Source organism: Hypomesus transpacificus, chromosome 23 (genome assembly GCF_021917145.1).
Source record: "Hypomesus transpacificus isolate Combined female chromosome 23, fHypTra1, whole genome shotgun sequence".
Taxonomy (NCBI): Eukaryota; Metazoa; Chordata; class Actinopteri; order Osmeriformes; family Osmeridae; genus Hypomesus; species Hypomesus transpacificus.
In genome coordinates this window covers 9,372,387-9,387,308 of record NC_061082.1, presented here as the reverse complement: position 1 = coordinate 9,387,308, position 14,922 = coordinate 9,372,387, and the positions used below count along the sequence as shown (strand labels likewise).

Below are 14,922 nucleotides of genomic sequence, written 5' to 3'. Positions count from 1 at the left end.
AGTTTAATGTTGAAAATCACTATTCATGTAGGCGTTTTATGTAATTTGCAGAAGACTGGTCCAGACGCGTCACATCCATGACGTTCAAACGTCATCCGAAATGCTGGTTTCCCAAAAAAGTAAAAAAATACTTTTTTTGTGTTCATTACTCAAAATCATTTGTAAGACTGTGTGAGAGTATTCACAGCTAAAGATGATTGTGACCATTCTGAACTTTTATAATAGTAATTTGACAACAACTCCATCTAAAAAAAGATAAGGGGTATTTTTCTTCTACCCAGCGCATTTGACTTTGTACACTGACGCAAGTATCATTCCTATTTTGCACTCAATGGAAAGCAGACTTTTCCCTTCACAGACGCACGTCGGTAAATTAGGGAAGGAACTTGCGCTCCCAGGGCAGTTCAGCAAAAAGAGGGGGCTTGTTCCGGCGCAAACGTTCCTTGGTGTTATTTTACAGTTTGCAAAAAACTATTCCGCCACAGACCAGGAAAAAGTTAGTCTAAAGTCAATGGCGCGTTATTCAGATGCTATTTTAAGGGTGCATGCTTGACCCGTGCGCACTTCTGGCGAGGCCAGGCTCCTTTTCCTGCAAGCTACGTTACATTTCTTCCATGTCAATGATTGAAAAGAGTTTCATGAGTCTCTGTATATGAACTTGATATTTAACAATTGTGGCAAATTCCGTTATAATAGCAATCCGCAAGATAACAAGCGCGCCTGCTCTTAAAGGAAATGTGAGATGTTGCTCTGATTGGTTTATTGCCCGTTACGCCCAAACCACTCCTATGAGTAATGTAGCTACTTCAGACCAACCCATTTTAGACCTGCGCCAGACGCAGAGTCATTTATCCCGCCAGTATAATAGCAACAGCGCCAGAGTCCCGCCCACAAACTCACTTGCGTTTCACTTTTTGATACTTACGTTTCAGATTGTTAAAATAGGGCCCAAAATGTCATTATCAATGCTATTTTGGTGGCCATCTTGAAAATCTCCAGTGACATTTCAGATGGATTTCTTAATGTTAAAACTATTTCACAAGTTATTTTAGATGTTGAGAAAAGCGCTGTGAAAGATTGATTCTTGATTTCCCAACATTTTGTGTGTATTTCAGACACGTTACATCCATAACAGAATAATGTCACATCCATAACGCAGGGTTGTCCTCATAAAATTCTGCATAAAAGACTAATTGTTTTAAAAATGGCTATGTTTATGTTTACCTAAAACTCCATGATCATGTCAATATCAAACTTTCTACATTAGACTTAAGGGTTCACAGAGTTACAGAAAAAAGTACAGTCTCCAGAAAATGACTGTCATTTCTCGTCACATTCATAACGCAGTTGTTTTTGTAATAATTTTGTGTCTGAAAAATATTTTTTGCAAACAATTGTTTTCCACCTCTATTCTACCCAGTACTTTCAGCATATGCATGACTAATTTAAATATTTGAAGAAGCTTTGTTTTACTGATACATTTTTCTTGTCATTTTGAGTACAAATGTCACATCCATAATGCCGGAATTACCCAGCTTTATTAATGCGTGTATTTAGCAGCTACAATGACAACATATATTAAAAAGGCTCTCCCTAATAAACAGAATAGACAACACCAGACAACGGTGGTTTTGCCTTTTTTGGCAGTCAATCATCCAGTATAGCGCCTGTATGTTTTCTTTTCAGGTGCTCGTGCATAGCGCAAGTGCTGCTGTGGTATGCCATTGCAACTTTGCACAGTGTACAAACCACCTTATTGTTTGGTGATAGCGTTAAGTCGAAGTATTCCCATACTTTTGAAGCCTCGGGTATTTGGGGACTCGGGTTTCGGAACCCAGTCGGACTCTGCTGCAGCTGCCATGATATTTGAGCGTTGACTGGAGCCGACCAATGACTTGAGCCAACAACGACTGACGTCATGCAAGCACCAATTACTTTGTGATATTGAAGAAGATTGTTGTAATGAATTGAAGCGTTTTTTGTATTTTTTATAATAATAAAAAAAGATGACGTAGACGAATCGCGGCAGCCCTAGTTTTATTAATGTCAAAACTAACATTCAGAGTAATGTTAGATGTTGACAAAAGTGCTGTGAAAGTTTTATTGTTGATTTTCCAAACAGATTCTGTGTATTTCAGACATGTCACATCCATAACGCTGGTTTTTCCTCATAAAATTCTACATAAAAGACTACATGTTTTAAAAATGGCTATTTTTATGTTCACCTAAGGCTCCATGATCATAGCCTGGTCCTAACCAGACCCTCGTACATTTCATTTGTACGTAAACTTCCTTGAAGGCGGGTCCTCTGTTGAAGTTTAAAACTATTGGATCTGGCCAGAGCCACTCTGATTTGCCATAAACCAATCGCAAGCGTTCGCCTTAGCCAACTCCTTCACCACACTGTAACAGAGCTATGCCGTAGCTGGAAAATCAAACTTTTCCCGAACCCCATGGGGAGGAGGGCCACAACATCATTGCCACAAACACAACTAAGCAAGGAATGTTCTTGCTCCGGCTTTAACCTATGGATATTCGGCAGCGTTGCCACAACCGCAGAATAGCTTTGCTCGCATCTTTCTCCGCCGCCATTAATGAACTGCTCAAACGAGTGCACGACATTAACGTCATCGTTCTCAGCCACTCCCTCTGTTCGCTGATTGGACCTACAAAAAAATTGTTTCTGGAAACCGACTTCAAAGTCAAGCTCCCAGACCTAGTACAGAAGCAAAATCCAAATTGAGCGGAAGTACGTAGGAGGGCAGAGCCAGGCTACCATGATCATGTCAATATCAAACTTTCTACATTAGACTTAATGGTTCAGAGTTACAGAAAAAAGTAATAGTCTCCAAAAAATGACTCGTCACATCCATAACGCAAGTGTTTTTTTAATATTTTTTTTTCTATAAAATATTTTTTGCAAAACATTATTTTCCTCCTATATTCTACCCATAGAGTGCTTTCAGAATATGCATGAATAATTTAAATATTGTAAGAACTTTTGTTTTACTGAGACATTTTTCTTGTCATTTTGAGTACAAATGTCACATCCATAGCCCTTCTCTGCCTCCGCCATGTGTTTCAGAACAACTTTACTCAACAACGGCTCTCCGATGGCCTTTCCTCTACCTCCGCTCCATGCTCAACGAAACTTTTTTTTATTTTTATACTCGAACATCTCCGCGACATTGAGTGGCGTAATAATGGCGCGACACAATGAATCGATAATGAAATTTGTTGCCAATGCTTTTAATAATCGATTTTAATAGATTTTTTTTCGATTCGTTTTAGCAGCCCTAATGTCAGGTAATGTGGGACAGCATTGTTCAGGTAAAGTGGGACATGTAGTAATGCTTTGTTTATGCTATAAAAGTAATTTAACAGTTTGACAGTTCTCACATTTTTAATACCAATGCATCACACTGCACTTAAGTTCCCAACTAAATAACAACTTTTACTGTCATCGAACCAGCGCTTTCAGACTTATAAGCGTGACCACTAACGCTAGTCCAACGAAATGCTAACACATTGTGACTAGCTAGCTAGCACATAGGCTGCAGATCACTAAGGTTTACATCAGTTACACTTTATGCCTATTGTATAAGTCAAACCCCAAAACTAAATGAATCTTGCTTGCACATAGCATTGTTGTGGGAGTCAGATGGCTGAGCGGTTAGGGAGTTTGGGCTAGTACTCAGAAGGTTACCGGATCGATTCCCCGCTGTGTCAAATGATGTTGTGTCCTTGGGCAAGGCACTTCACCCTACTTGTCTCGGGGGGAATGTCCCTGTACTTACTGTAAGTTGCTCTGGATAAGAGCGTCTGCTAAATGTAATGTAAATGTAAAATGTAATGTATATAAACTAATTATTATTAATATCAGCAGACTAGGCTGACAGACGATGACTGTCCCACTTTACCACACAAGCTGTCCCACATTACCTGAAAATGCTTTCTGAGTGAGAGAGGGGGTCATATTATGTTTGAAAGTGTGTACAGGGCTCGACAATAACGATGGCCCGATGGCCCGATTGCCCGGGGCCACTGCAAATTATTGATTGAAGAAAAAAAAGCATTGTAAATGTTAACATCCTTTATATGTTTTGCTATCTGCTAAATGCATAAATAACTGCATCTCGTGGGGCGCACAGTCAAATCAAGAGTTGAGTAGTGAGTGACGAGTGGTTGTCAAATTGTACTAATCTCGACACATTTTCTAACAACTGGCGCGAGACAAAGTGAAGATGGCAGTAAAGTAGAGCTACGAGCATAAACGGAAGCAACTTTTTTTATGGAACGAAGATGCACTGTGTCGTCTGTCTTATGTTCCCTTCTAAAGCAGACAAAAGTGTACATTTTTACACAGGCACCGACAATTTTCGAAAGCAATCCTAGAGCCATGCTAGCAGACAGCACCTGGTTTGCGTGACAGCTAAGCGGATGGTTGACAATCCATCTTCAAGGCCGTTGACCATGCTGGCCAGGAATTTAAATGTAGATGCCCATCGTGTTATTGCACGACTTAAAACAACGGCATATCGCGTAATTAAGACGGGCCAGCCGTTCGCCTTGTTCCCCCAGGCTATTGAACTGCAGCAGAAAAATGGTGTCGACTTGGGTACTTAGTATCATACTGATAGTGGCGCTTGTGTAGTGGCCGCGGAGATCTCGTGCAGGAGTGCATGGAGAATACCAAATCAAATTCCTAGTATCTGTATACATGGCGAAATAAAGTTGAATCTGAATCTGATGAAATGCTATGGAAGCTTTATTAGCATTGAGGGACCAGAGGTTTCAGTTTCAGCTAAACAGAGTTGTGCAGAGATGGCTGTCAGCAGGGAAGAGAGCACGTCATGTTTGAGGTTAAAAGTCAATTGTTTAGCTGACTATTACCTTTTAATTTTTTATCACAAGAAATGTGATTTCATTTTTGTTCTTTTTATATCCAGGATATGTGTAATAAATGGTTAAGCATGTTAACAGAGTAACACAACTCATAAGTCTTTGGTTTTGTTGTAACAATGATAAATTACAACTTTTGGAGGGGGGGCCAGTAAAAATGATCTTGGGGCCAGTAAGTTTCAAACCCACTGGCCCGGTGGGGCCAGTGCTAAAAAATGTTAATGTTGAGCCCTGGTGTAGCTCCTAAAATACTGTGTATTCCAACATGAAAATGCCCTAAAACCCTAAGCCCTAAAACCATTTACAGAAACACCACTGGGGTGAGTTAAGTTTTTTTGTAAATCTACTGGAGCCGAGTGCACCAGCTGGGCGTACGCCTGGGTGTACGTTACGTCCGACGTAGAACTGAAAGTTACGATTAACTTAAAGTTACGGCTAGTGCACCAGTTAGACCAGTGGTCACCAACCTTTTTAGGCCAAAGATCACCGACCTTTGCCTTGGTGACCCGAAGATCTACCTATTGAGGCGTTGAGAGACAGAACAGACTCCAGACTGAACTTACAACTTAACTTTATATTTGGCCTTATTGTAATTGAATGAAATCAAACACTTTGTGAACAATATGAACAAGAAAAAACACTTTTGCAATGAGCAGGCTGGATATGAACGGTTTTATTTATAAACTGAAGTTACAACACAACACTGACAAATTTCTCATGTGACAAGTCAGTGTGATGGCTGTGACTGAACACTGTCTGTGAGTGCCTTGTAGTTTGGCTCATAAGCAGAGACAGCCAGTCTGAGGCAGTCTGTGAGGTGTCTGTCAGTAAGCCGGCTCCTGTACTTGGATTTGGTGATTTTCATCTGTGAAAATGCCATTTCACAGAGGTAGGTCGATCCAAAGTAGGCACTCACTTTTAGTGCACATGCACTGAGGAGAGGAAACTTCTCTCGGCTGACAAGTCCCCAAAAGTCACTGTCCCTTGACCTGGCTTTCAGCTCAATGTCATTTTGCAAATCAAGCATCTCCATGTCCACTCCACTTGGCAAAGCAAATGCTTTCTCGAATTGGTCTGCAACCTCCTCTGTATTAATAGGCAGGAATGGGTTTGAAAGAAATGCAGCAATATCCTTCATGATTTCTAACTCACCAAAACGTCGACTGAACTCCGCTGCCAGTTTGTCCAGGTGCACACAGTACTGCTCAGGGTGAAAGTCAGAAGAGTCTTTGATGGACTGTGACATTTTTTCCAGGTTTGTAAAGTGTGTCAGCGTCCCTTTCCTCAGATTCGTGGTCTAGACAAAGAGTTTGGCCTTGAACGCATTCACTGCGCTGATCATGTGGAGGAGGTGCCGGTCTTTTCCCTGGAGTTCGTGGTTGAGCGAGTTCAGTTTTCCGGTTAGGTCCGTCAGAAACCCCAGGTCCAGTAGCCACGCATCCGTTGAAAGTTCCTCGTGCTCCTCGTTCCTTTTCGACAGAAACGTCTTAATCTCAGGCAGCAAGTCAACAAATCGCTGCAGCACTTTTCCGCGACTCAACCACCTGACATCAGCATGCAGAAGCAGGTCTCCATACGCCGAATCGAGCTCATCCAATAACGCCTTGAATAAGCGATGCTGAAGCGCTTTTGCTCGAATCGAGTTTACCACTTTGACCACCAGTGACATGACATTAGAAAAGTCCACAACTTTCCCAGCCAAGGCTTGCTGATGAATCACACAGTGATACTTCATGAAGTCGGGGAAATCCGGATCATTACGGCACAGTGCTATAAAACCAGCGTGCACACCGCACATTGCCGGTGCCCCATCGGTAGTGATTGCCACCAGTTTCTGAATGGGGATGTTCTTTTCACGGACATAGCTTTTAAAAACGTTGTAAATATCCTCACCTCTCGTTCTCTCTTTTAATTGGAGAAGAGTGAGGAAGTCCTCCTTTGTTGTAAAGTCCTGGAAAGCCATTCTGACAAATACAACAAGCTGAGCCGTGTCCATTACATCCAGCGATTCATCAAACTGCAGTGAAAAATATTCACAGAGTGACAAGTCCTCCAACACCTGTTGACCAACGTTATCCGACAGTAACTCGATCCTTCGTGTCACTGTTGTAGGACCAAGAGGCACAGCACGGAATGCAGCTTTTATGTCCTCTTTGTTTTTGAAGGTGCTGCAAACAGTCTCTGCGGTGACGGTCAATAGTTCCTTAAACAAATCCCCATCTGTAAAAGGTCTCTTGTGTTTAGCCAAAATGTGGCTAATACGAAATGACGCCTCAGTTGCAGCCTTACTTTGAGACGTAGGTTGTGAGAAAAGCGACTGTTGAGCCTTCAACTCCACTTTCAGCTCCTGAACTTTTTTGGCGCGGATTGCGCTCTTTGGTGGATAGCAGTCTTTGAATTTCGGATGGTTAGTGTTGTGGTGCCGCTCCAAATTCCCTCGCTTAGACAGTGCCTGTGGCTGGTGGCACAACATACACACACTCTTGTCTTTTACCAAGGTAAAGATGAATTCCTCCTCCCATTCATGATGGAAACTGTAGTTTTTCGCCCTCTTTCGTGGTGCCTCTGCCATGCTTGCTAACACTATGTGGACAACACGGCCGGGTAAATAAACAAACCAACGGCAACCACGCCCACAGGTATCCTGGGATAGCAGGTCTCTCAAAGGTCGTCTTCGGGAAAAAACGCCCATTTATTCTGTCGGTGAATTGCTTTGCAACACGCACAGGCCAATATGCAAATCCAGGTACAAGAGAACGCGCGTTCAGTTGAAGAATCCTCCGCGTTCATGAATTAGTCGGAGATCAGTATTTCTGAAATTATTTTGGAGATCGACAGGGAAAGTCTCCGAGATCGACACGTTGATCGCGATCGACAGGTTGGCGACCTCTGAGTTAGACTAAAGCCCTTTATGTGCTGCACCTGGGTGTACATTTTACGCCTAGTGGGGAGCAGGCGTAAGTTGGAAAATTGGACTAATATCCATGGTAATTATAATGTACAACAGTTTGATCGCACATGCAGCGCGTCTTGTTTATAGGCAACATAGGGAAAGGGCATTAAGGCAAGAAAAAGTCGTCTGGGATCGCACAAATCCACTGTTAATTTTATTGGTGATCGATTTCCAAGCTGATTGTTTCTGTTCGTTTGTGTTGATATTATTAGGCCTACATTTCCCTGTGAGCACGCTTCTATTTAGAGTAAACAACTTTAGAAGTTTTTCGAATTTCTTGATCAGTAAAATTTTTTTTCCTTTTCTTTCTTTAAATTTTTTTTATAAAATCCATGACTTGTTTTGAAGGGAGATAGGCTAGCTAAGGGCGCTTTGGATAGGCTCTTAAATGTGTTGCTTGGCAACGATCGACGCTTTCGCATTTTCACAAGGCGCATCTTAAAACCAGGCGTAGCTACGACCGTGTTCTGTCAAGCTTGGTGAACTCGGTGTAAATTCAAATCACAGTCGGACGTAGCTAAGACCGACGTAGGAGTTAAGACCAACTTTTTTACGCCCAGCTGGTGCACTCGGCTCCAGGAGCCTCTACCAAGAAGTGTCCCACATTACCTGAAATCACCCTACTTATTGTAAATGGTCAGTAGCCTGGCCTATCGATTAAGGTAGGCCACTCGGAAGCATGTACACTGTCTGCTTCATTTGATTTTGATAGGCTAAGCATTCTGTTGCAGATAATAACAATATACCCACTATTTATTAATTGAAACTACTTGAGCATAATAAGGCACGTAAAATACAAACGTGAGCAAGGGCAGAAATCGCTATTGATTACGCTGCAATTTCGCTAACAAGGAAAGGATACAAACAATGAAAATCACCAGTTAACTGAATTTTATATTTGCAAGAACTATAGAATAATACAATAACAGGCTTAAATGAACTGACAACATAAATTATATGACTTACAGTTCTCAAGGACGCACACACGCAATCTCAACTGCGCTGTGAAGCTCGTGTCCGTGCTATTCTCCGACCTGCACTCTACCAATCACTACTGATAGACGGACAAAAATGTCAGCCCCATTTCTGATACCATGGCGGCAGAAATCTAGCTGTGGCGGGCCGCGTGGCCTGCCTGTATCTAGCATAGGTAGAATGTGTGATGATTTAGTTTATTGGCAATGGGGCTAATGTTGTTTCATGTTCCTGACGGTGTTTCATTCGAATAAATAACCTGCGTTGTTGTCATGTAAATCTACAATTCATTATGCATGTTTGTCCAGATATTTGTCAGGTTATTTTATATTTTATTTTTCAGCAAGATAGCTAGAGCTAACTGAAGCTGAGTTGAATCACAATAGTTTGGTTGCTAAGTTGTAACGTTACCCACCTAAGTCGATCCAGTTTGCTACGACAACAGAAGTGGAAACAACTAACGGTATCTTTTCAAATGATATCTAGTCAATCTGTTGAAAAGTGTTGTGTAGACACAATAGATTTATTTGTTTTTTATATATACCGAAAGTCTCCACCTTCGATGTTTCAGTGAGTGCTGTTGGCCGTGTTGCATCTTTGCTCCATAGCTTCACTTGTTGTAAACCAACCAATCAGCGCGCAGCTTATCTATATATTCATGAGCATACAATAAGAGAGAGAAAACCTCTAGTTTTATTCCAGGGGTATTTCACAGGGTGCATTAGGGCGCATAGAACAGCACCCAGGCCATTTTCAGCCTAATCAATGTTACATACCATATTCGGAGACCTTAAGAAATGGTGTGAAATACCCAATAAAATCAGTAAAGGACCCCTTTAAAGTTGGACTGCTACTGCTGCTAAATTTAACTTTGGTGCCAGGGGCATCAATGTGACTGTTAGGCTTGTTTGTGTTGTATGACAAATAAAGCATGCTCTCCCCCCAGGGGAGTGTCAGGGCTCCAGACTGCGACCAAATGGTCGCATTTTGTGACCAGTTTTTGAGACAGTGCGAGCATTTTTGACAAACACTCGCGCATGTGCGACCTACACATTTTGAATTAATTGGGTGTGCACAATGTCAGGACACGTTAGCAACGACGCATAGATACGACGTTCTTGTTAGACAGCGATATCAGTGTTCCTTCTGCATTAGTACCGTAGCTAAAAGTCTAGGAAAGTTGAGGCTATTTTTCACTAGGTACTTATAAACCTAGCTAAAAGTCTTGGAAAGTTTAGGCTATTTTTCGCTAGGTTCCTACGAACGTCTTAATCTGCCAAGTGGGTTGCCCTTCGTTCTTTTGATGGGATGCTGAGATTAAATTTAGGGGTGCTTGAGCACTCATAAAAAAGGTCTAAAATTGCCACTGAATTGTACCCTCTCTAGTTACATTAATAAATGCATTGCAGGTCAATATAAGGTGTGCCCCTAAATTTTCTGCTTGCGCTCCTAAAATGTTCAGTCAGGGGCTACTATGCTCCTAGGAAAAAAAGTTAGTCTGGAGCCCTGAGTGTTGTGGTTGTGCCAAGAAAATATCCCCCACACCACCACCACCAGCCTGAACCGTTGATAGAAGACAGGATGGATCTAGGGCTGCAACAACAAATCGATTAAATCGATTATTAAAAGCGTTGGCAACGAATTTCATTATCGATTTGTTGTGTCGCACGATTATTACGCCACTCAACAAGTCGCGGAGATGTTTGAGTATAAAAAAATAAAAAAATAATGTTGAGCGCAGAGCGGAGGTAGAGGAAAGGCCATCGGAGAGAAGTTGTTGAGTAACGTTGTTCTGAAACACATGGCGGAGAAATCAGTACGACTTAAGTCTTCCAAGGTGTGGGAGCATTTCACACAAAATACGTCGAAAAAGTGTGTTAATTGACCGAGGGGAAGTTAGTTTCATATTCAACATTCGTCGCACATTCGGAAGACACTACTTTGCAGCGTTGCGTTAGGGACCGGGTGAAAACTACCCATACCATTTTGAAAAATTTAGACTTATATAATATTTTTATGAATATAAAAAACCTCAGACACCAGAGTATCTGAACAATGTCTGGTATACTTCCACAGCCTTTACTTTTTCAATGAAGTTTCAAATAAATTGATGAAAATCACTAATCTTTGAAAATAGCTTAATCCTGGCAAATGTGTCAAAAAATCTTACATATAGACCAGATTATTCTAATAAAGTCTGGCATATATCCACAACCTTTTAAATGTTCGCAAATGTTTTAAACAAAACTCAAATAAATGGCTCATCTCTGAAAATGGCATTAAATCCACGCTAATATTAATAACTTTTTCAAAATTGTGTGCCTGTTTGTGCATTCAAAAGATTTTTTGCACTGTGAATTTCTGTTTTTGAATAAAAGGTTGGAAATTAATGCTTTTTTGTTTTTTATCTGATTCATCGATTAATCGAAAAAAGAATCAACAGTTTAATCGATTATTAAAATAATCGTTAGTTGCAGCCCTAGATGGATCCATGCTTTCATGTTGTTTACACCAGGGGTTCCCAATCCTGGTCCTCGGGCCTCCCTGCCCTGCATGTTTTAGATGTATCCTTGTTCCTACACACCTGATTCAAATGAATGGTCGTTAGCAGGTTTCTGCATAGCTAGATAACGACCTATTCATTGGAATCAGGTGTGTTGGAGCAGGGAAACATCTAAAACATGCAGGGCAGGGCAGGGCAGGGAGGCCCGAGGACCAGGATTGGGAACCCCTGGTTTACACCAAATTCTGACCCTACCATCTGAATGTTGCAGCTGAAATCGAGACTCATCAGTCCAGGCAATGTTTTTCCTATCTTCTATTGTCCAATTTTGGGGAGCCTGTGTGAATTGTAGCTTCAGTTTCATGTTCTTAGTTGACAGGAGTGGCATCCAGTGTGGTCTTCTGCTGCTGTAGCCCAGCGGTCCCCAGCCTTTTTTGTGCCACGGACCGGTTTCATGTAATACATATTTTCACGGACCGGCAGGGGCGGACTGGGAGGAAAGATAGGACCTGGACTTTGATCCAAAATGGCCCACCAGAACCGGCCCCCGTATAGGCCTACGCCACCACAGCTGCCCTGCTAATGTATGCACATTCTGGGTTTGATGTGATCCTAGTTAGCGACTTTCACATGTAATGCGAGCGCGAAATATTTTTTTTTTTGCTGATTTGAGCGTTGATCGTTTTTGGAGCTTTATGTCAAATAAACATAGCCGTTTTTCGATTGGTAAAACCTTGTCTAGGGAATTTGATGTTGTCTCTTAATCTTTCAGCCCCATCTTTACGTTTGTTAGGGTTAGGCTTTTCTTCCATCGTAATATTACCTGCTAGCTTTCGATCTGTCAGTCCCACTTTTATGTGTAAACGAGACTAAGCTACGACAGTGACACCCGAAGTGCGTTCCTTATATCCAGTTTATTCTGTGATTTTGTTTGATTGCTGTCATGGCAGAAAATCCCGCTTCCAAAGGATGTTGGAAATGGAAGCAGGGTTTTCAGTGCTTTTGTTGCGATCTCAGGATATTCAGCCTTCATCCAAAACACCAGCACAGGCTTCATTGAGTGGTAACTATCACCTGTCATGTTTCAAGCGGAAGAGACGCATGTGATAGTTAGTTACCGCTCAATGAAGCCCACAAACTTGCTAAAAAATGAGTAAACAAACATCTTTGCAAAGCTTTTTTGTTTAGGGGAAAAGGCCTGCAGAGAAGGAGAGAATCCAGTAATTTTTCAGAATAAAACGTATTTCAGACTCTGATAATCAATCAAAAGGAAATAATGTTATTTTTATTTTTTCTGTGCTGCCCGGTACCAAATGGCCCACGGACCGGTACCGGTCCTATAAAAGCTAACAAAAACGAAAATGCCTTGTTGATGTCAGAGGAGAATGGGCAGACTGGTTTAAGATGATAGAAAGGCAACTCAAATAACCACTTGTTACAATCAAGGTATGCAGAATACCATCTCTGAACGCACAACACGTCAAACCTTGAAGCAGACGGGCTACAGGAGCGTTCCCCAACTACCGGTCCGCCTTTCTATCATCTTAAACCAGTCTGCCCATTCTCCTCCAGGGTTTTTCCTGCATAGAGAACATCTTGGCGCGCGCCAAAGCTGTTTTCCCGAGCGCCAATGACAAATCCCGAGCGCTAAAGGTAAAAAAAAAGCCATGTTCATCACGTGTGCAATACATGTCAGCAAATATGTTCTCAACAGAGTATGTTTCAAGTAGGCTACGGCTGAACACTCGTTCTGTTTTGATCAATAGTAATCGAGTTGATGAGCGTGTCTTCTTGTCTGATCAATACGCAACTGTGAGGTGAGAATCGACAGTGGCCACTAAACTGTCGTTCCGCTGCAAGGTCCAGCCCGACGTGCACAAATACATCTGTACAAATGCAAATGAAATTTCCACTCAAAATCCTGGCAAAAGTTTGATTTACGATTTCAAACGCAGCCTCTATTGGTGTTCTTAACCTGGAATGATAATATATAGTGCAGTGTTTCCTCTATGGCAACATTTCTGCCGCCACGGTATCAGAAACCAGGCTGTACAAATCTTTTGAAATCACGCGTGCAATGCATGTCAGCGAATATGTTCTCAATAGTATGTTTCAAGTAGGCTACAGCCAAACCCTCGTTCTGTTTTGAGCAATAGTAATCGAGTTGATGAGCGTGTCTTCTTGTCTGATCAATACGCAACTGTGAGGTGCGCGAATGGACAGAGTGGCCACTAAACTGTCGTTCCGCTGCGAGGGCCAGCCCGACGTGCACGAATACACCTGTACAAATGCAAATGAAATTTCCACTCAAAATGCTGACAAAAGATTGATTTACGATTTCCAACGCAGCCTCCATTGGTATTCTTAACCTAGAATGATAATGGCCGGGTTTCCCAGATCCGTTAAGAAGCTCTTAACGCTAAGATCTTCTTAAGAACGTTCTAAGAGCGTTCTAGAGCGCCCTTAGAACGTTCTTAAGACGCTCTTAGCGTTATATATAGTGCAGTGTTTCTTCCATGGCTAAATTTCTGCCGCCACGGTATTAGAAATCAGGCTGTACAAAATGTTAGGCCGTCTATCAGCAGTGATTGTTAGAGTGCATGTCGGAGAATTGCACGGACACGCGCTTCACACCGCAGTTGAGATTGCGTATGTGCGTCCTTGAGAACTGTAAGTCGTATAACGTATGTTGTAAGTTCATTTAAGCCTGTTATTGTATAAGTCTATAGTTCTTGCAAATTTAAATCAAGTTAACTGGTGATAATTGTTGTTTGTATTCTTCCCCTGCTAGCTAAATTGCACGTCTATAGCTATTGCTGCCCTTGCTCAGGTTTGTATTTTAGGTGCATTATTATGCTGAAGTAGTTTTGTTTAATGAAAGGTGGGTGTATTGTTAATATTGGCTACAGAATGCTTAGCCTATCAAGATCAAATGAAGCAAGAAGTGTACATGCTTCAGAGTGGCCTACCTTTATCAATAGGCTAGGCTACTAAACTTTTACAGGGGGGGGGGGGAATGTAAAACACCTGGGAATAAATACATTGATTAGAAAAAATAAGAAAAAAATGAATATTTATATACATATTTTTTTTTGGAGCACCGAAGACCCATTTTGACCCAGGAAAACAACAACAAGGCATTTTCGTCCACACAACTGCCGCTCACTGGATATTTTCTCTTTTTCGGACCATTCTCTGTAAACCCTAGAGGTGGTTGTGTGTGAAAATCCCAGTAGATAAGCAGTTTCTGAAATACTCAGACCAGCCCGTCTGGCACCAACAACCATGCCACATTTAAAGTTACTTAAATCCCCTTTCTTCCCATTCTGATGCTCGTTTTGCACAAGTTGTCTTGGCCACGTCTGCATGCCTAAATGCATTGAGTTGCTGCCATGTGATTGGCTGATTAGCTATTTGTGTGTATATTGTTCACAATTTTTTATAGCTTTTAAAAGAGGATATTCATGTCACCTGCAATATTCAGAGTTCAGCTGTGCTGACATCAGTGATCAGTTTCAAATGTACTTAGCCCTGCCTATGAGCCATCTACTTTGCTTCCAGATTTCCATTACAACCAATGAAAAAAAAT

General features: G+C 41.7%; 1 protein-coding gene across 1 annotated transcript in view; it reads left to right on the top strand.

Moving 5' to 3' along the window:
* dars1 (aspartyl-tRNA synthetase 1) overlaps positions 1–14,922 on the top strand; it is a 62,969-nt gene that overhangs the window by 11,453 nt on the left and 36,594 nt on the right. The window lies entirely within an intron of this gene.